Source organism: Podarcis cretensis (genome assembly GCF_951804945.1).
Source record: "Podarcis cretensis genome assembly, chromosome: 1".
NCBI classification, from domain to species: domain Eukaryota; kingdom Metazoa; phylum Chordata; class Lepidosauria; order Squamata; family Lacertidae; genus Podarcis; species Podarcis cretensis.
Window position 1 is genome coordinate 88,308,945 of NC_137170.1, and position 21,736 is coordinate 88,330,680.

The 21,736-nt window shown below is 45.2% G+C and overlaps 1 protein-coding gene and 1 long non-coding RNA gene across 5 annotated transcripts in view; one reads left to right on the forward strand and one right to left on the reverse strand.

The window, feature by feature from the left end:
• LOC307212437 overlaps positions 1 to 515 on the forward strand; it is a 115,992-nt gene extending 115,477 nt beyond the window's left edge. Inside the window, exon 3 of the long non-coding RNA XR_013836993.1 lies at positions 219 to 515. This is a non-coding gene — a long non-coding RNA (uncharacterized lncRNA). The remainder of the gene's footprint in view (positions 1 to 218) is intronic.
• Positions 1 to 21,736, reverse strand: part of NHEJ1 (non-homologous end joining factor 1) — a 124,234-nt gene that overhangs the window by 63,539 nt on the left and 38,959 nt on the right. The gene's annotated exons all lie outside the window — the stretch shown is intronic.

The following is a 21,736-nucleotide window of genomic DNA, read 5'->3' on the forward strand; positions in this document are numbered from 1 at the left end:
CTCACAGCAGCAGCACCCCAAAACATGCCAGCTTATTTCACAGTAGCAGCGCCAGTATCCTCTACCTTGCAGGGCACATCCCAGCTCAACTGCTCCTATTTGCTTCCTGGTTACATCACTTCCAACCCCCCTTCCCTAAACTAAGACCCATTATCTACAGAGGGAGGGAGGACTTCATTCATTTGCATTCTAACACCTTTTCCCTTTGATCCTCACAGGCTGTCATCTCACAAAGAAGTGTGCCTGACTTCATAAACACTTGTCGATTTGGCAGGATTACAAAGACCAATACACAACCCAGGAAGTGTGCCTACTTAACTAGCTTTTACATGCACTAATAACAGAGGCTTATCAGTGGGTCTACTACCTCTTAGTATGGTACTATCTTTTAGTACCTCTAATATACACTTGGGTCTGGCTATTTCTTGGTTCTAACATGCCAGTTCTAATTAAATTCCAACATTTATTAAACCCAAGCATTTAGCACCCACAGATCGATAACAAGATTTTAACACCAGAGACTGCCAAAAATGACTGCCAAAAAAGGAAGACCACTACATAAGGCAATCTTCATGAGAAAAGGGGGCTTTCTTCAGTTTCTGCACACTTTCCCCAAAAGCACATTTACTTATAAGCAAGCATCCCAAATTGGTGACTAAGGCAGATTAGACAGTTTTCATAAGAAACTATTTGAAAGAATGCCACTGCAATGCAATGCAAGCACAGTAAATGTACTTGGGGGGGGTGTTTGGATGCCCATGCACCTTCCTAGCCATTGGTTGAGCTCCTGTGGTATTACAGAATATTCAGCAACATTCCAAGTGCTAAGGCAGAGCTTTCCAAACTTTTCATGTTGGTGACACACTTTTTAGACATGCATCATTTCAGTTTTACATCTTTTGGAGACACAGTAATTCAGTTTTACTAGCAAACCAGGGATTAAACTAACCACTTTCCAGTCCTGGAAGGAGCGGGGGGAGTGTTTGCGCGACACACCTACACACTGCAGGTGTGTCACAACACATAGTCTGGAAAGCTCTGTGCTAAGGGGTAAACATATCAGCACAAAGGGCTAGAGAACAAAAGTATAGTGTGTTGGTGGGAAGAGGTGAAGAAAGCAAGGGAGCAGCACTTTCTCAATAGTGATCAACTGTTAAGCTGAATGTGTCAATGAATAGTAAGTAGTCTCTGTGTAAATGGGGAAGATGCATTTTATTGATTTTCACTTTATTACTTTCTGTGCCACTTTTCATTATGAATACTTCCAGGGTTTACAATAATTGTTAATTGGCAATGGACAAGTAAAATACATGCCTGCAAATGTTCACTTTTTAAAGTACTTTATTGAATTAATAGTATAACATTAAAACAAAATGCATCACACTTGACCCCATGGTACACCTATGCTCACACCATTAAGAGTCTGCATCAAAAACTTTGGGCACACACTAGAGTGCGTAAGAAACTAAAACAAGAGAGCAGCTCAGCAAACAGCTGCTTGTTAAGTTAAAATTAAACTCTGCACAAATATTGACCTTTGGAGGGGAAACAAACTGGTTGCAATATATTTACTAGCTTTATAAATGGGGATGACCATATCTGCCTTATGTGCCTCGTCAGTTGGTTGGGCAAAGGCTGAAGTGCCACCAGCACATGGTGAGAGTGTGAGGGACTGTGAGGTGCAGGAGGACAGCAGCAGCCTACTCGGTTGCAGGTCAGTGTATCCTTCCTTTGGGCAATGAGAAGTTGCAACCCTTTGGATAAACATGAAGCAGAACCTCCAACTTTTGTTACAAGCTGCAGAAGGGCTGAGCCAGCAAGAAAAATTACTGTGTATTCTGTGGAAGGCTCAGTGACATTACAGCCCTAGGGTTGTTTCATCATATTCCTCACCCCACATGTCAGATGTGGGGAACCTTTTTTAAACTCAAGGACCACATGGGGACTGCATATCGGAAGTGGGAATGGCAAAAGTGGGTGTGGCCACACACACCACTCTTCATCCTCCATGCAGGCAAGAGGAGTGCATAGGTGTGGACAGAGAGGCCAAGGAGGGGGTACATTTGGCTCCTGGGCACAAGGTTCCCCACCCCTGCCACACCTAAAGATCAGGAAAAGATTTTCCTATAGATCAGTGGTTCCCAATTAGGGGTCCAGGGACCCCTGGGGTCCACAGAATGCACGAAAGGGGGCTGTGACATCATTCCTTTCCTCCCCCCCAACCAATCAGAAGTCGCGCCTTGGTTGTCAAACATTTCGGAACCCGAATGGTCTTCTGGAATGGATTACAGTACATTTGACAACCGAGGTTTGACTGTATTGGCCAAAACCGGTTTTGAATTCACAGCGTGATAACAATTTTGACCCAGCAATACACAGCACTATATTGCTCCTCACGCAAGGGAAAGCAGGGCAGCTGATTTCAAGGCACCACTGATATCGCATGATGATCTCAGCCGATAACGCTGTTGATCTGAGCTGCCTACCCTTACGCTGAGGGAGACCAGGGCAGCCAATTGCAAAGTGCTGCCTTTCCCTCACACTGACAGAGAACAGGGCAGCTGACTGCCCTCACTTCAAGGTACCATGGCACTACCTTCCGCTGGCACTGAGGCAGACCACCTTTTCTTAGGTAGCAGGAAAGCAGCCTCCGCCACAGTGGATGTTCATCTTCGCTGGTGTGCCACTGAGGGCTGCCCCGCTGATGGTGGCTTGATGCACCCTCTATCCCCATCCCCACCCACTCAAACCATGCGGTGGAGGTTACTCTGCTTCCTCTCCTCCCCCCACCCATCCAATCTCCGTAGCTGCTCCTCCCCTCCTCCCCATGCCTGATCTTCAATTTCAGACATCATGATATATTTGAATATCACCATGTTTAGCTGCTGAAATATCATGATGTTGAAAACCAGATATCGTTCAGCCCTCATCTGTTTTTTAGTATACGTAAAATCCTTTGCTTTTTAGGGGCTACCCCACATTTTGTTCAAAAAAATGCTTTACAGAGGTAATCACCATAGAGTTATTAAAATTTCCAAAAGCAGGGGGTCCATGGTTTGGCTTTGAAAAATAGGGGATCCTAATTGGGAACCACTGCCATAGATGACAAAATTATCTCAACACCTTATGAGTAGCTCTCTGCAAATGTACCATTTTGCCCCAAGAGTGGTACTAGCCTGATCACAGAGCTCTACTGTAGTTTATCAATATATCATAACTGCATACTGAACAAATGAGCCTCGTTTTGTAAGTTGCTGTAGAGAAAAAGCTTTTGAGCTAAGTATGACAGGATATATAAAAATGCATTTTTAAAAAATGTAAATTGCCTTCTGCATATCTGCCCAGTCGCAGCAGAACTTCAGAAACAAAGGACTCTCTGGGTTGAATAAAGTTTAATAAGCAAACCACGCTCAGCTTTTGAATAACATTGAACATGTACGAAAATCACTACCACCCGTTTTTATATTGCATCCTTCCAGCTCTAATTTGAACTTTAGTCACTGACATAGAGAGACAGTTCTAGGGTTACTGCCCCCCTAACTGACTGAAGAAAGTGAGGCTTTCACAGTTTCTTCTTCTGATTCCTGCCCCCTAGTGCAGAGGCATCTCATGGGCATCAGAATATGCTGGATCCAACCTCCCCAAAGCACCTGGGGTCTGAGGTTTGATTCACACAATCACTTTGGACACATTTTCATTTTGCGCCAATTCTCTTGGGTGAGGGAGGGGTCAGGCTATTATTTGTTTATTACATTTATAGGTGTAGTGGTGGTGTTGTGGCTAGAGCCTCAGATTTGAACTGAGGAGGCCTGGGTTCAAATTCCTACCCTTCCATGAAGTTCATGAAGTGACCTTGGGCAAATTTCTATCTCAGTTTGATCCACCTCACAGGTTTGTTGCAAGGAGGAGGGGAAATAACCACATTTGTTGCCTTACGCTCCTTAGAGGTAAGGCAAGACATAAATTCAGTCTATCAGTCAATCAATAACGCTGCTTTTTCCCAAGGAACCCACAGAGATGTACACAGTTCTCCACCAAGACACATACATTTTATTTTCATAAAGACCCTGTGAAGTAGGTTAGCCTGAGAAAGATAAAGAATATGACTGACCCAAGGTCACCCAGTAAGCTTTAAACATGAAACTTCCCAATCATAGTCAGACACTCTGACCACTATGCTGCATGTTGTTGTTTAGTCGTTTAGTTGTGTCCGACTCTTCGTGACCCCATGGACCAGAGCACGCCAGGCACTCCTGTCTTCCACTGCCTCCCGCAGTTTGGTCAAACTCATGTTGATAGATTCGAGAACACTGTCTAACCATCTCGTCCTCTGTCTTCCCCTTCTCCTTATGCCCTTAATCTTTCCCATCATCAGGGTCTTTTCCAGGGAGTCTTCTCTTTTCATGAGGTGGCCAAAGTACTGGAGCCTCAGCTTCCAGATCTGTCCTTCCAGTGAGCACTCAGGGCTGATTTCCTTAAGAAGCAATAAAGGTAAAGGTAAAGGTACCCCTGCCCATACGGGCCAGTCTTGACAGACTCTGGGGTTGTGCGCCCATCTCACTTAAGAGGCCAGGGGCCAGCGCTGTCCGGAGACACTTCCGGGTCACGTGGCCAGCGTGACATCACTGCTCTGGCGAGCCAGAGCCACACACGGAAACGCCGTTTACCTTCCCGCTGGTAAGCGGTCCCTATTTATCTACTTGCACCCGGAGGTGCTTTCGAACTGCTAGGTTGGCAGACGCTGGGACCGAGCAGCGGGAGCGCACCCCGCCGCAGGGATTCGAACCGCCGACCTTTCGATCGGCAAGTCCTAGGCGCTGAGGCTTTAACCCACAGCGCCACCTGCGTCCCTTTTAAGAAGCAATAGGTAAAGGTAAAGGGACTCCTGACCATTAGGTCCAGTCGTGGCCGACTCTGGGGTTGCGGCGCTCATCTCGCTTTATTGGCCGAGGGAGCCAGCGTACAGCTTCCGGGTCATGTGGCCAGCATGACGAAGCTGCTTCTGGCGAACCAGAGCAGCGCACGGAAACGCCGTTTACCTTCCTGCTAGAGCTGTACCTATTTATCTACTTGCACTTTGACGTGCTTTCGAACTGCTAGGTTGGCAGGAGCAGGGACCGAGCAACGGGAGCTCACCCCGTCACGGGGATTCGAACCGCTGACCTTCTGATCGGCAAGTCCTAGTCTCTGTGGTTTAACCCACAGTGCCACCCGCGTCCCATAGTAAGAAGGAATAGGCTATGCTAAAAGCACACTCAACGAAGTGCTCTTTTAAAAAATAATAATTATAAAGTCATCACAGCTTTCAGAAGAAGTGCCAAACATGTGAGCTGGTCCAAATTTCATCTTTCTTGGCAGACAAGACTGAGTTCTGACAGAAAATGCACATCTCAGAGTGGTATTGGGGGGCTATGGAGGCAGGAAGAGGATGCTGGGGGTAAAAGATTCACAAAGGGCAAGCGGGACTGTGTGTTGCAGGGGGCTGCACAGCCAGGAAGAAGGAGGATAAAAAGCTCACATAGATTTGGGACAGGAGGGAGTTGTATGCTATTTTCCGGATGAGAAGATTGGAGAAGAGGGCTGCATTTCACATATTGATTCTAAAGACCCAGCCAAAATGTAGGGCTACAGATCTCTAGTTCTACTTAACTCCCTAACTGACAGCTTTCTTCTTTAGGTATTTGCTTTATGCCTGGCTATTTTATTTCTAATTGTAGCTACCCACTTCCCCTCTGTACCAGGATGGGATTTTGACCAAAGCAACCATCTTTTGCAATTGTGGCTTTCTGGTTGTCTAGTAAACCCTCCCAATTATTGTTCACATTTCCCTAGTGAAAATCTGCCTTTCCAGCGCATTTGGCTGGTGATGTTTCCAAACCCATCTCCAGGAAATCTGCCCTTTCAAAGCCCCAAATAGTTGCTAGCTGGCTTGAAACCAGCATCAGGTAATGACTGGAAGCTACATGCTACAACCAAGTCACTGTTACTTGCTAAGACAAGGCAAGAAATGGAGCTAACATAAATGGGTTGTCAGCCTTCATATGTACAGCTTGCTGTTATCCATGTATCAGAGGATGCTTTGCACCACCTATATGTTGATCCCCATGAAAACATAAATTGGATAGGACTTGGCAAGGATATTTCTTGAAAAGAAATGTGAAGAATTCCATAGATTAGACCAGTTAGAACTGGACTACAGAACATCTCAAATAAATTGCTGCCTCCAAGAAGCAGAGACCTGAAATGTGAGTAGGTAGCAATCTGTTCTTTACTCTTTCAAAACATTTAACTCTGTTTTGGATTTTTAAGATGGGGCAATTTGGAGAGACTTAATCTTTTTCCAGTGTTTCTTTGGGTTTCTCCATGTGCTCTCCCAACTCGTAAAAAAGCAAACCCCAAAACCTCAGTTCCTGATTCCATAAAATACAATAAATAGGCATACAATATATTTTGGCCGATGTAAAACTTATGGAGAAAGACCGGAGAGGCAAAGTGGAAGGCTCCAATCCAAGTAGCACTAGTCATGATTAAGGCCCAGTGAAAGCAATGCAACTCAACTGGGAGAAACTCAGTATGAAAACTCAGTATGAAACTCAGACAGAGTATTGGACTAGGAGTGTGGAGATCTAGGTTTATATCCCCACTTGGCCATGAAACATACTGGGTAACTTTGGGCTAGTCATATATTCTCCTCTATGACCTGCCTCACAAGGTTGTTATAGGGACTGAAGGGATCAGAGGAAAGAACCTTGCAAACAATCCTAAGATCCTTGGAGGAAGAGAGAGATAAAAATGCGATAAATGAGCAACATAAAATGAGTCACAACTTGTTCCATTGCTTTCAATGGAATTTCACTGAAGCTCAATTCAACTCAAATCCCTAAGTTATGCTAGTGAAGTTATAGAAATTTTAAATGGTGTACATGCTAATGAAAGTCCCCAATCCAGTTAATGTTTGTCACAACAAAGGTCCATTGATAATGGAAGTTTATTTAGTCTAGAAAGAAAGATATCGAGGTTAATCCAGTTTCTAGGTTCTCTTACGGTTTCTCTCATCAGCACAAAGTTAAACTAACAAAATGGTCATTACAAGCAAAAACAAAAACAATTGATGCAATTCTGGGCTGCATCAATAGGAGTATAGCATCTAGATCAAGGGAAGTAATAGTGCCACTGTATTCTGCTCTGGTCAGACCTCACCTGGAGTACTGTGTCCAGTTCTGGGCACCACAGTTCAAGAAGGACACTGACAAACTGGAACGTGTCCAGAGGAGGGCAACCAAAATGGTCAAAGGCCTGGAAACAATGCCTTATGAGGAACGGCTAAGGGAGCTGGGCATGTTTAGCCTGGAGAAGAGGAGGTTAAGGGGTGATATGATAGCCATGTTCAAATATATAAAAGGATGTCACATAGAGGAGGGAGAAAGGTTGTTTTCTGCTGCTCCAGAGAAGCGGACACGGAGCAATGGATTCAAACTACAAGAAAGAAGATTCCACCTAAACATTAGGAAGAACTTCCTGACAGTAAGAGCTGTTCGACAGTGGAATTTGCTGCCAAGGAGTGTGGTGGAGTCTCCTTCTTTGAAGGTCTTTAAGCAGAGGCTTGACAACCATATGTCAGGAGTGCTCTGATGGTGTTTCCTGCTTGGCAGGGGGTTGGACTCGATGGCCCTTGTGGTATCTTCCAACTCTATGATTCTAATTCTATTGGAGATAATGGAAAGCTCCGGATACTACCCTCCCCAGCTCCATTTCCACCCTAGCCACATTGGGAAACAGGATTCAACTAACTCAGTAGCCAGAGTATATAGTTTATCAGATTTTTCACAGATATATTCTGCCTACTCATGACATAAACATATCGTACCAAGAACCACAACTCTACTGGCACCCCTACATAAGAAAGGAAAAGGACACAGGTAGCTTATCTGAAACTGATACAGTATTCTTTTAGTAGTCATCTCTGCAGTGTCACATGTGGATTCTGCACCTGCACCCTAGGAACATTTTTATGGAACATATTTATGGTCTCTGCGTAGTTCCACATAAGGCTGACTGTTCAGCAATGCAGGGCCACCTCAAGACATTTTGGCACCCAAGGTGAACCACAAAATGCCGCTCCCCTCTTCACTAGGGAAGAAGGGGTGAATGATCTACAACAAGAACAAGGGAGGAATAAAGATCTACATCAGGATCTGCTGCCCCTGTGGATCCTGCCGCCTGAGGCAGACGCTTAATCTTGCCTCATGGGTGGGCCAGCCTTGCAGCTCTGTACCCAGTGGAGGGTGCAGGGAAACTCAGGAAAGTAGTTTATGAAAAGCATCTCTACTAAACATTGCATCTGCTCTGGCATGTACATGTTTAGTGAGCATAGTGCTTCACAGAGGTGAAGTGCTTCACGAAAGTGGAAGGTGTGAACCATATAGCAGCTTTACCCAAGTCAGTTATGAAAATACCCCAGCAACTTAATTTATTCCCAATGCACTCCATTACTATTGATCCTGGTGAGATATACCATGCTACTGCCTGAGATAGGGTGGGAAACAATAACAAGACCTGCAGACAAAACATTAACCAGGGGGAGGAGAAACTGGAGGGGGCTAGGTCAGGGGCCAGCAAACTTTTTCAGCAGGGGTGCGGTCCACTGTCCCTCAGACCTTGTGGGGGGCTGAACTAGATTGTAAAATAAAAATAAAAATAAAAATGAACGAATTCCTATGCCCTACAAATAACCCAGAGATGCATTTTAAATAAAAGGGCACATTCTACTCATGTAAAAACATGCTGATTCCCAGACTGTCCACGGGCCGGATTTAGAAGGCGATTGGGCTGGATCCGGCCCCCAGGCCTTAGTTTGCCTACCCATGGGCTAGGTAAACTGAAAGGTCCTTGGGGCCTGACAAAGGCAGACTGTTGTCAATGTGAGACCAAGGAGCATAGCTTGGTACTTAAAAGATTTGCGGCAAGGGCGCATAAGCACAATTTTGTGTATGTCAGTTTCCATGTATAGATGAAAATCTAGACTTTAAATGTCACAGAAGGCATGCCAACTAATTTTCCATCCAAATCACCCCAGATAAGTTATTCTACTAATTTGCACCCCACCACATATCATCCCAAGTCAGTTCTTCTTCCCCAGTTTCCCAACAGATCCGATGCTAAATCAATTCAGTTCCCTCTATTCACTATCCTCCACAGCATCTCTAGATAAATAATCTCAAATTCATTTATTTCCCAAAATTCATTACCCAGCCAGAAATACCCAGGCACTAAGGAAAATATTCAGTCCCACCCCTGGCAACGCCAGTGGTAAAGTCACTAGTCCATATGCTAATCAATCTTATTAGCTATAGAGGTTAGAAGAGAAAGCAGAAGGGGAGAAGAAATCAAAGGAGATAAGTAAAAATAATGGGAGAAATGGCAATATATCTGAGGTGCACCATAGCTGATTTCTAATGGGCAAATGATTCTGTGTGCTTTACCTGCTGGATTTCCTGGTTTTCCCCCCATCGCAACCTTTAGGCTTGCCAGAGATCTGAAAACCCCCAGCTAGACATGCTCCTGCACATTTAGCAAACATACAATATAGAAATAAACAGAGGGGATTGTATGGCATGGGGAGTACACTAGATGACCTTCAAGGCCCTTCTAACTTTTATCATTCTATGGGGATGGTACTGGTTGCTTGTTGGATTCTTGCAATGTGGAACAGTAGATCCAACTGCATGATAGCTTCAGTTGCACAGATTTCATGTCTATTCAAGCAAATAGGCAAATCTGGGAGCTAGGTCCACTCCTCTCCCATTGACAGCCATCTGGCTTCAAGGTAGTAGTGAAGCTGGAACCACAGCACAGAACTCCATGCCATATCAATATTGCCTAAATAATGTGTCTGTTGAGGGTGTTGTCCTTAGCAGCTGTAATTTTCTGGCATTTTGGAGCTGAGTGAACCTTAATATAACATATTAAACGGAAATGATTTTTTGTAAATTGAATTTATTAGTAGAAGGAACTCAAGGTGGCATAGGTGATTGTCTTCCTCTCCATTTTATTATCATAACAACCCCGTGAGGTAGGTTAGACCAGTGACAAGGGGGGCGAAGCTGCTCCCCTATAAATACAAATCAATACAAATCTGAGGTTCTGCCCCCCACAACAAAAATCCTGGATATGCCCATTCCCCCATCCTACCAGTAGAAAGGTAGGTATTTAAATGTTTGGTTTGTAAATAGAACATGTTTTATTTATTATTTATATAATTTATACAAAATACAATTACATAAAATGATAAAAACATAATGAAATATTGTTGAAGCAGAAAAACATAGAATCGTGGAGTTGGAAGGGACCCCCAAGTGCAATCTTTCTAGATTTCACCCCATGTCTTGCAGAGCCAGGCTAACACTGCCAACAGGCCCTATGCCCCGTGGCAACATCCGAAGGCCCTGATCCACTAGTCGCTGGGGTGAACTGTACCCTGAGCCTTGCAGAGTTAGGCCCACTGGGCCCAGCATTGGCAGCAGCAACAAGCAGCTCCTGTTTACCCAGCCCTACCCATTGCCACTCCACCACTGTACTTACCTGACCTGGTTCCGGATTGCGGGCTCTACTGGTCAAAATGGGAGCCTTAACAATTGCCCTCCCCCACCAGAAACGAACCAGGACTGCTCCAAGAAAACACATGTGGCAAAAAGGAGGGCTAGTCCCTGGTGGGCCACTCCCTTACCCACTTGTGATTAGCCAAGCAGATAGCCAGCCAATCAGGATTTTAAAAGTGTGCGTGTGTTTCCCCCCTTCACTTCTCACTTCCCTCTGTGGCCCCCTAGCCTTGTGCTGTGGCCCCCCATTTATGCATTTTTCACCTATGGCCCCGTTAGAATATTCTGGGGGCTCCAGGGGGCCATATGGCCCCTGGTTGGGAAACATTGGGTTAGACTAAGAGACATTAAATGGCCATGTCACCAGCAAATTTCATGGCTGAATGAGGATTTGAACTGTGATCCTAGTCCAGCACTCTAACCACTACACCACACTGACTCTTTATCAGACACACCCTGCAACAAAGACAATTTCCTCTTTAATATAATTTAGCTGCGTAACTCACATATATATTAAAAAAATTACTGCCCATTATCTTTCAATGCCTTAACCCAGGGGTAGCCAATGGTGTGCCCTCCAGATGCTGTTGGATTCCAAGTCCTACCAGCCCCAGCCAGCATGGTCAATAATTGGAGGTTATCACCACTGGCTACCCCTGCCCTAACCATAAACCTATTTACCCAGGAGCAAGCCCTACTGATTTCAATAGAAATAGTTTCCTAATGAGTATATGAATGACAAGCGCATGAATCTCTTTTGCAAACAGAGTGGCCATTAAACCATGACCGAGTGAGACAAAAAAAAGAGACAGCAGTAGGTGTCAAAGGACAGCAGAAGAAGCCCACCTCTTGTAGTACACTAGTCTTCCCCAAGACCAAGCTCTGGTTATGCCTCTGGAGAAAGTTTCTATCCATAGGGAGTAAATGTGCTCCCCCACCTCATTAGCAAAGCTCCTGTACACCACCACTCCTCTAATCCAGCGGGTAGGTCCTGACCTCTATTAGTAATATGGCCTACAAAAAGGTGTGTACATGTATGTGTGCATATGTAACACATGCACAAAGGTTTGCACAAAAGGCATGTGCATGTATGTGTAACCAGGAGGAGTTCCTCCCATTAAGCATGCCCCAGGCCTTGTGCCATTCAAGAGCCAGTGGGGGTGGCAGTGCAGGAAGATACAGCCTGCATGAAGCGAGGAGATGCTTTGCTATCCCAGGCCTCGGAAATCCTGAATAGAGTCTTATTCAGGCTGAAGCAAAACTCTGTGAAACACACAAGAATCCTTTGAGTAATGGGCGTGCGGGAAAGAGGCTTCTATAATTACCAGCAACTGTTTGAGACGCATGCTGCCCAGAGACATGTACTGTGCAAAACCACATGAAAAGGGGCCTCGTAGGAAAGGCAAAGCCTGGGGATTTTTTTTTTCAAGGAGTCCATCATGTAAGGATCCCGGCCGTTCCAAAATAATTCTGCCATATTAAAAAAACCCTCCAAAACCTCAACTTAATCGTTTTGTCCCGCTGGGACTGGTGAGCCTTGTGAAGGGGAAAAGGGAAACAAAATCGGCTTCCAATTAGAGGCTAATCCCAAAGTAAAGCCCGGGAGCTATTACAGAGCCAAAAGGCAGGCATACAAGCAGCGCAGGCAGGGGAAAAGGAAAAGAGAGAGTCAGGTCTATTTGCATTAGGCATAGCCTTAGCCACTCTGCTCATGAGGGTTGAGAACAGGGCCTACTCCAGCTCCCTGCGCCTCTGCCCCTCCAAATTGGACCTGGTACCAAATAGCTGTTTACAGTCAAGGCAGCCAGCAGGTCCAGAGACTCCAGACTAACTCAATGGAGAAACTTCCAGGGATCTCAAATCAAGACTAGAAGTGAGCAAAAGCTTTACAAAAGTAGTACAGTTAGAAGCACAATCTCTGCAGTCCTCAAAATCTGTTTTGTGGACTGCTGTGGGTTCAGAAACTGTTTTGTGTACTGCTGTGGGTTCAGAATGGCAGCATGGGAGACACATGACTGGAGGGTGCAAGAATGAGCCCCAAACCACTTTGTGAGAGTGTGCACTGAGAGAGCAGACAATGTTAACTTTGGATGTTGGAGAGAAGCCTGCAACAAGGTACTTATAGCAGCTTAGGATTCCTTGTCACTTTTGGCAACTGAAGAATCCAGTGAAGAATCAATAAAGTAGAAGCTTCCCCCCCCCATCCCCTCTCTGTGTGAAAACCAGAAAATAGAGCAACATCCTTCCACAGTAACACATCAAGCCTGAAGCAATTCCCAGCCTGATGTTAGGTTTAGAGGGCAGAAAGGTCACAGCAGATAGAAGAGGGAGAGCACGTTCAGATCCCTGTCACCCATGAACCTCACTGAATATTCTTGGCTCCATTATAACAGACCTCACAAGTTTGTTGTGAAAATTGGAGGTAATCATGTACGTACATCACCCTGAACTTCTAGGAGAATGGGCAGGATAAAAATGTAACAATGAGACAACAAAAGGCAATGATCTGAACAGAGGAGCATGTTGTGAAGTGGGTAGGAATCCACCTCTCCAAAGTGACCAAAGGAGTTCCTAAACTGACACAACACAATACAACTACAGCAGTGAAACTAGGTTTTATGAGAAGAAAAGTCCCCAGGCTAATCATCCTTCTGGCTCAGGAGTTCCTGCTTTAGTGTGACAGGCCCAACCACAAACGATCAAGTCACCACACCTTTTAGTCACTCCTATCTGTGCGGAGCTGTGTTCTATTATCAAACAGAAAAACACAGCCAGAGCAGTAAAGGAGAAGACAGGGTTAGAGTCAGAGGGGAGTTACCCTTTCTACTGCACAAACCTTCTAACGATTTGTGCATTCTTGGTGTGTGTGGATGCCATGTCAGCAAAATATCATGGAAGTTTTATGGTACCCCATCCATGCTCAAATGCATGTCACAGTCCCTTTTTTGAAGTCTTGCCTTTCAAGGATGTGCCTCCAAGTCTACTTGCCAGCAATTCAATCTGTAAATGCTTCCTATCACCAGCAGGAGGCTTCACCTCCCAGGCACAGTAAATGGGAGTTGAGGTTAAACCTGAAAGCAACTGTTTTTGCTGCTCTTGGTTTGCTCTCTCTGCATCAAGGGGCCAGCCCAAAGCCTTAGAATCATGGGGCACAGCCTTGAGGGGCAAGATCAGATTTGGAAGAGAGACAATCAACAAGGCAGGGAGAACGGAAAGTAGGGAGAAAAGGCTGTCTGAGGTTGCACAGTCTTTCCGCTCTCTCGCAGCTCATGGTCTGGGGCCCGTCCAATGCAAAGCCAGCATCTCACCGTGGGTAACCACCAATGCCAGCACCCAAATGATTTATCCCCCTCTCTGTCCGGGGGCTGCTTTATGAGCTGTGCAGCCATGCAGTTCTATAAAGGATAGGCTTGTGTTGCTTGGTCTCCTGACCCCCATGTGGCCATATACCTCCCCCTCTTCTCTCACAGCACCCTATGCTATAATGGAAACCCCTTAGCCCACAAAAGAACAGTAAACAGTGCAGGGAATAGCACGTGGTGGGACATGACAGGCTGAGGCATGCTCACCTTGAGAGCCGAAAGGCAAAGCCATGCAGTGGCGTCTTGACCCAGGCGAATAGCTTGGATGGAGGGTGGGTAGCCATAGAAGAAATGGGTGGTAATTCCTGAGCAAGCAAGGGCCCCGAACCTGGTAAGAAGAGGAAGCTGAGGTGGTAGTGAGACTGGAAATTGGAGAGGGAGCCATAGTCAGATAAGGTTCACTGAGAGCGATCCAAATACTGAAATTTTGTGGTAAGGCACAGCTGGACTCCTATCTTTCCTCACAACAAAGCAGAGTTTGGGGTCCTGCAAGAGACAATGCTGTGCCTGGTCTGCACTGTGAATTCAAGAAGGCCTTACCTCCCATCCTGACATTCCTCCAGCCAAGAAAGAAAGCCACCCTCACTTTCTCAGTTCTTTGTTCAGGGCCCCTGTATTTCCCTCCCCAAAGCACATTGCATTCAGAAATGGCTGGTTTTTTCTACACAGAGCAAAATATGTGTCAGTGCAGCCTCCTGCTGGCTGCTCATCACAGGTTGCAGAATTCGACCATCTCTTCTACCATCCATATTCTCTAGACATCTCTTGTTCATACTATCAATATACACCTGGCCTGTTTATAATTAGCTAGAGGGAGGAGGGCATGACAGAAGAAAGCACCTTAAAGATCACATAAGAAGTCAAATTCCGTACCAAGGAAAATCCTTGGAGGGAAACCTGTAAAGAGGCCATTCTTCTGTATTATTTACACAGCGACAAGGGTGATCAACTCTAAACCATTCTTTGGACAAAATAAAGAGCTGCAAGAAATCTTGAAGGAAACTAACAAGAAGAAAAAAGAGACAGTGGAGGAACCATAGCTTTGCACACAGAACATCCCAGTTTCATTCCATGGCATTACAGCATGAGGCTAAGAGCAGATGAAGGGAATGACCCCTGCCCGAGATCCTGGCAAAGTATTGCCAGTACTGGGCTAGATGGGTAAATAGTTTAACTTAGTATAATGCCTATGTTCATAAGGCATTGCCCCAAAATTGTATTGATATTGTCATGTTAAATTTATTACCCATCCTTCACTAGCAGATCCCAGGATGGGTTACTACAATCTCAAATTCAACATTGAAAACAGGTAAAACAAATCACAATCACAGTAATAAGGTGGGTCTCAAAACACATATCTCAGTTGTCAAAAGCCAGGGCAAATAGGTGTGTCTTCAGGATATGATAAAGTGCCAGATGCACCACTGTGGGGAGGAAATTCCATAACCTAGCAACTGTTACTAAAGGTGCCCTCCCAGGCCACCACAACCCAAGCTTCAGAGGGCAATGGAGCCACCAAAAGGGCCCCCTCTGTTGACAATAACACCCAAGAGAGTCTGTAAACAAGAGACGGTATCTCAGAAATTGGGGGTCTAAGTCATCTAAGGCTTTAAACACTAACAAAAGCATCTTCAACTGGGCCTGGAAACAAACTGGTAACCAATGCAGATAAAGCTGGGGTTTTTAAAACAAACTAAATCACCAAGAAGTTTGAAACCTGTCACACTCCCAACACTCTGTTTCTGACTGGCATCAGACAGGCAGGAGACAATATATGTGGGTGTCTGCACTAGAGATGGTCCAGCAGAAACCTCTAGGCATTGGCATACAAGTGGCAAATATTCCATCAGGACAGAGGAAAACAAAAGCATCTCACGACTGCCACGTGGCAGCAAGACAGCTCCCCTGAGGCCTGGCCTAGCCAGCCAGTGTGTCGTCCCCAAGCGCGTTCTGACACTGATAGAGAGGGAGAGAGAAGAGAGCCTTGTTCTTGGGCCAAGACTGAGCCGATTCAGGCACCATCTCCCCCGGGCTTTCTTGGGAGAAACGTGTCTCTGTAACAGCTGTGTCTGTAAAATGTATGGAAATGCCAATAAAACCTGTATCAAAAAGTATATGGATATGGATGGAGATATATATATATATATATATATATATATATATATATATATATGAAATTAAGAGTACACAGGGAATTCAGCAAGGCTGCTTCCCTCGGAGCCGTAAACACCCCAAACAAGAGGCCAAGCAAAGTCACTGCGTCCAGTAGCTAAAAGGAGCAGCTCAGACAGCCAGGCGCTCCCAGGGATTGGGAGGAGGCGGGGGGGGTAGGCATATATTCAGTAGGTTGATGGGAGAAGTCTGTGGGTTGGATATGGCTGAAGTATAGAAGCAGACAGGCAAAGGGGAATTGAAGGTGATATCCTCTGCCTACCTTGTCACCACTTTGCTCCAAGAGGATTCCTATAATCATTTTGCACTCACCTCTTGCCCCAGCATTACTAAGGCAAACAATAAAACAGAGGGGGGGGACATTATTCAGCCCAGGGGCCACATTCCCTTCTAGGCAACCTTCTAGGGGCCATATGCCAGTGGTGGGCAGGGCCACAGACAAAAGTAGGCAGAGTATGAAATATTAATTTTAACTTTGCATAGCTGATTTACACACACACACACACACACACACACACACACGCGGCTCGCTCTCTATCCTCTACCCAGGCAAGCAAGGAGCATGATCAGAGTTCAAGGACACGTTCCAGCCAGGCAAAAAAATTAAGGGAGACTACAAAGCAGGGCTGGTTAGGGGTGGTGCTTTGGAGGGTGTGTGGCCTGAAGAGTCTCAAGAACCAGATAAAGAAGACTGAGGTTCCCCCATTCCTGCTATAAAAGTTCTGAGAAGCATGGTTATCAGGGAAAACCCACAGATGCAATATGGTGTCGCTTGCCCAAGGAGAATATAAAGCTGCAGTTGTTAAAGTTGCCCAGTTGTAAGGAGAAAAAGACAAAGCCTATAGCCTCAGGGCCAAAACAAAATATCAAAGTGTAAGGATGGGAGTAGTATGTAGCTGTAAAATAGGAGCAAGCCAACTTAACTCTCTTACAACAGCAGATACCAGAAATGTTTACAAGCGACTTGGGGTCTGGGCTAGATGGACTGCAAATTTCTCCCAGCAGGACAGCAAAAGAGTGAGGGACAGAGGTGGTTGTGGTTGTGGTTAATCACTATGGCAGTTATGAAGTTTGGGGTGAGCCAAAGGAAATTGGGGAAGCTGATTTAACAAAAAGATTAACTCTTCCCTAACTATGGTCAAGCCAGGTGTGTTTGTGTATTATCCAGGAAACGCTGCAAGCCTAAACTTTTGCAATCAGTGTAACGTGAGTGACTGTATGAACTCCACTCATATTGATTGGCAGTTCTTAGAGTCAGTGGGACAGCCATCTACCTGCCATGGGCTTTTTGTTTGCAGAATACTCTTCCACAACACCATTAAAGCACAAGGCAACAACATACAGTACTCTGTGCACTCACTCTCATCTACATAGAACTAATGGACAGAGCAGCATTATTGCCCAGCTTTAGTTTCTCTCTTGGCTCCAGAGGAAATGACAGTATCAGCTTACTTCTTGGACAAAACTAACAGTTCATATTGGTATTGAGAAATCAGCTCCCCTGATCAAATCTAGCTGGATCCTTGTCTCTCTTATTACAGGAAAGCCAAGATCCATGCTGTCCAAAGATTGTCAGAGAGTTGACACTTGAGTTCCCTATTTCATAGAAACTCACAAAAGAACTTCATTTTACCCACCATCCTATCTCCTAATAGAGTCAAGTCCTCTCGGCAACCTCCTGTGGGAACCCCCAGTCCTGGAGGGAGAGTACATCATTGCTACAAGTTGCTCTACTCTTTGGGAGAGGCCAAGGGATTCTGTCTAGATCAGTTCTTTGTAGGGGGATCACATTCACCCCTGAGCAAAGAGGCCTCTCCTATTACAGCTAAATTCTCAGCAGTAAAAAGGATTCTCACAGTCAAACTTTCAAGATGATTCAGTAAGATCTGAAGAGACAGCTCAGAACAAGCCTTAAACCTCAGAACTCAACAGGAAGGCTTCTGTCCCACCAGAAAACCTAGTCATGGAAGATTAAGTTTTGTGGTAATAGTAGGGGCCATGGAGAAGCAGCCAGAACTATTTCCAAATTCCTATTTCAGAGCTAGGGGTCATTTTCTTCCTAAACACCTGCTGTTCACAGATTCAGCATTAGAAAAAGATCTGTTCCTCTTTCAGTGTGACTAACAGCAGAAAACCAACAACCAGTGTGGTGCAATGGTTAGAATGTTGGACTAGGACCTGGGAAAGCAGGGTTTGAATCCCAACTCAGCCATAAAGCTCACTGGGTGACCTTGGGCCTGTCACCATCTCTTAGCCTAACCTACCTCCCAGGGTTGTTGTGATGATGAAATGGGGAGAAGAACCATGTACACCACCTTGAGATCCTTGGAAGATAAAGCTGGTATATAAATGTAATAAAAAAAAAATATAATAAACTGCTAACAAAGTTACAGAGGACCCAGCCTCGCAATGCTACCAGCCTGCAAAACGTGTTATTAGCCTACAGTGAGCAGGGAGGCAGGGAGACTAGGAGCTCCATCCCTCCATCCCTCCTGCAGCAGCACACTATATTTCTATGCTGGGTACAGGCACTGACTCGCCTGAATGCAATTCCTTCTCATGTATGGCGACCAAGAGAGATGGAGGAATTCTTGCCTTCAATAGGTCACCCTCCTGCTTCCATGTCAGTCTCTAAAACAATTGCCTCTCAACATATTTCTGTATCTCAATGTTTTGTGTCCTCCATGCTGTCCTTACTAATACCCAGAGAACACCACTCCGCTGAGTGTTGAGTTCGAGTAGTAGTCTGTTGACTTCTGCATACTGGCAAGGGGTAATGGAGGAGATTTCTAGGAAGGAAAGCTGCAGGGTAAACTATTTGGGGCTGTGAATGAAAGGTGAGGAGAAGAGGGAGTTAAGAGACAGAATGCAGACGTTCTATCCCATTCATCTTCAAAGCTTATCCTTGAAGTAAGAGCTGAGGTTGCTACTAAGGGGAAAAGCTTTTCACAAAATCTACTCTCACAGAGCAGCAAAGGGATCTGCATTTTCACTCACTCCTGTGTAACAATTCCTGCTCCTGCCTTTGGTCCCACTCTGACAGAGTCACTTTGTGGGCTGGTATGTGCCTCACAGGTGAGAAGGGTGAGCGCACACACCGCCACACACTTGTGTACGCGCTCATAGATATATGAAGGCTTATGAATATGGATGAGACTCTGTGGATTCATTAATATGGATGAGATGCTGTAGGCAGCAGAAACATCAACAAGACTAGTAAGAAGTCCTAATATTACTCTTGGCGAGGGAGCATATCAATATCCACTCCAGGGAAACTGAGAAAGCTCCATAACACAGCCAGGGTTAACAGGGAAGTCCCAACAACCCCTCCTCCCCACTTTCCCTTCCTACCCTCCCCCCCACAGCACCATAAAGAACTGACCCAAAGCCTGAACAAGGCCACTACACTGATTACCTCTCCATGAGGTGGCACCAAAATGATCAGTGTCTATTGCACAGATGGGATTATTTGCATCAGACCTAAAGAAGATGTGTCTGGAAGTCATGCCAGACTATGCCAGCTGCACAGCTGTCTTGCAGGTGAGAACAGCCCCAGTGGGACCGATATGGGATAGAGCAAATAGTATCGCTCATACTCAATGGTGGGAGCAATAGTGTAGCTTACTTGGGGGGAATAAAGCACAGCTCATCAGCTACATCTGCTGAAGAGGACTTGGGAGTTAAACAGCTGGACCAAGGATGAGGAATGCCCTCCTAATGTTGCTGGGCTACAACCCCCACAATCCCTGACTATTGGCCATACTGGCTGAAGCTGATAAGAGACAAACAACAGCTGGAGGGCTACAGGTTCCCCATGCTTCCATTAAATCAAGAATGCCTAAAAAGTATCCAAGAATGTTTTTTACTCTAAATCTCATATTCAGCAACACAGTCTTCAAGCCAAACAACATAGAACTGCTAGCACATTTGCAAAGCTAAGCAGAGTCCAGTACGGTTTCAAATTGGATGGAGGATTGTGTGTTAAGATGCCTGCATTGCTGGGGGTTGGACTAGATGACCCTCAGGATCCCTTCCAACTCTACAATTCTAACATTTAAAGCATTTGAAAGGTTGGAGGAACCTCTTGCACATGTACATTTATTTTGCAGTCAAGGCCTAAATCATCCTGATTTCTGCTACAGGACCAGAACCAGCAGAATCTGAGTCACTATAAGCCTGGTGGTTAACTTTTTGTTCTTTGCATATAAAAGCATGAGATCAGGGTAGTCCCACAGTCAACCAGATGCTGATGCAGAAAAAAGAACAGTGCGGGACAAATGCAAGGATATACAGGATATTTGGAGAAATTGTGTGTGTGTGAAATGATAATCGGGCTCCATGTGAAAGAACATAGCAAGGAGAGAATGCAAATGGAATATTTAAGATAAACTAAATGAGGAGAACAGTGTAGTTGGCTTGGGATTTTAAGGTTGCTCTCACAAGAGTAGTATAGAAGATTGGTACTGTGGACACCAAACTTACAGAGACACCCCCCAACCCCGCAACACTTGATCATACTTTCCCCAAATGCCCTGAAGCTCCCATTTCCAACACTCTACTATCGCCTTCCCCCTGTAGCTTTCCTCTGTCAATCATCAGGGCACAGGGTCACACCCAGGAACATGAACCCCAGACAAGGCTCAGGAATCACACTTAAGCCACACACAATTACTACACTATATGCAGCACTAATAAAAAGGCTTGAAGTTTTCCTAGTGCCACACAGTAAAAGTATTTATAGAATTCCAGGCGTGAATGGGCTGCTCAGAGTCACACTCCTCCTCGGCGTCAGTATCTCCAGGAATTATTTGGCCTTTTCACATTGTTGCTTTCACCGAGAGATTGCACTCGACCTACAGGCACCCGGGCAAACAGGCCAGCAGTGTTCCAGCCTTCAGACACTTAGAGGGGGAAGGGTAGCCCAGCACGGGTTAATGAAGCTAGTTAATGTTCAATGTTTTTAGAAGGAATAATAGGGTATATGGAGCTGCAAGTCAGGAATGAAGCATAATCAAGAGAGTCAGGATTTAAAGATAGTGGTAGAAATGGGGGTAGGAGACAAAAAATAAGGAAATATGAGAAATACTAAAAAAGGGGGGTGCTTCATACAATAAGGATATTGTGGGCAATAGAACTTTGAGCAATATAATAAGTGATAGATCTATTAGTTGCATTGATGTCAACAATGAGGCTGGAAACTACAAGGTACCTGCAGGTCAGCATTAGAACATATTTGTGATCCAAACACAGATCATCACCCTTCAAAATGCAGTGGAGCCCTCATGGCTTGCAAAGTAAGTGCATGGCTTGCAAAGTAACAAGTTGACTCCCTATGGAAAGTGCTTCTGCATAGAAAACAAAGCACAACCCCTGTGCAGATCACCACATAGAATAATAGAAATGTAGAGTTGGAAGGTACCTCTGAGGGTGATCTAGTCCAACCCCAAGCAATGCTGGAATCTCAACTAAAGCATCCATGATAGGTGGCCATCTAACCTCTGCTTAAAAACCTCCAATGAAGGAGAGTCCACCACCATCTGAGGGAGTCCATTCCACTGTTGAACAGCTTTCCTGGCAGAAAGTTCTTCCTATGTTTAGTTGGAA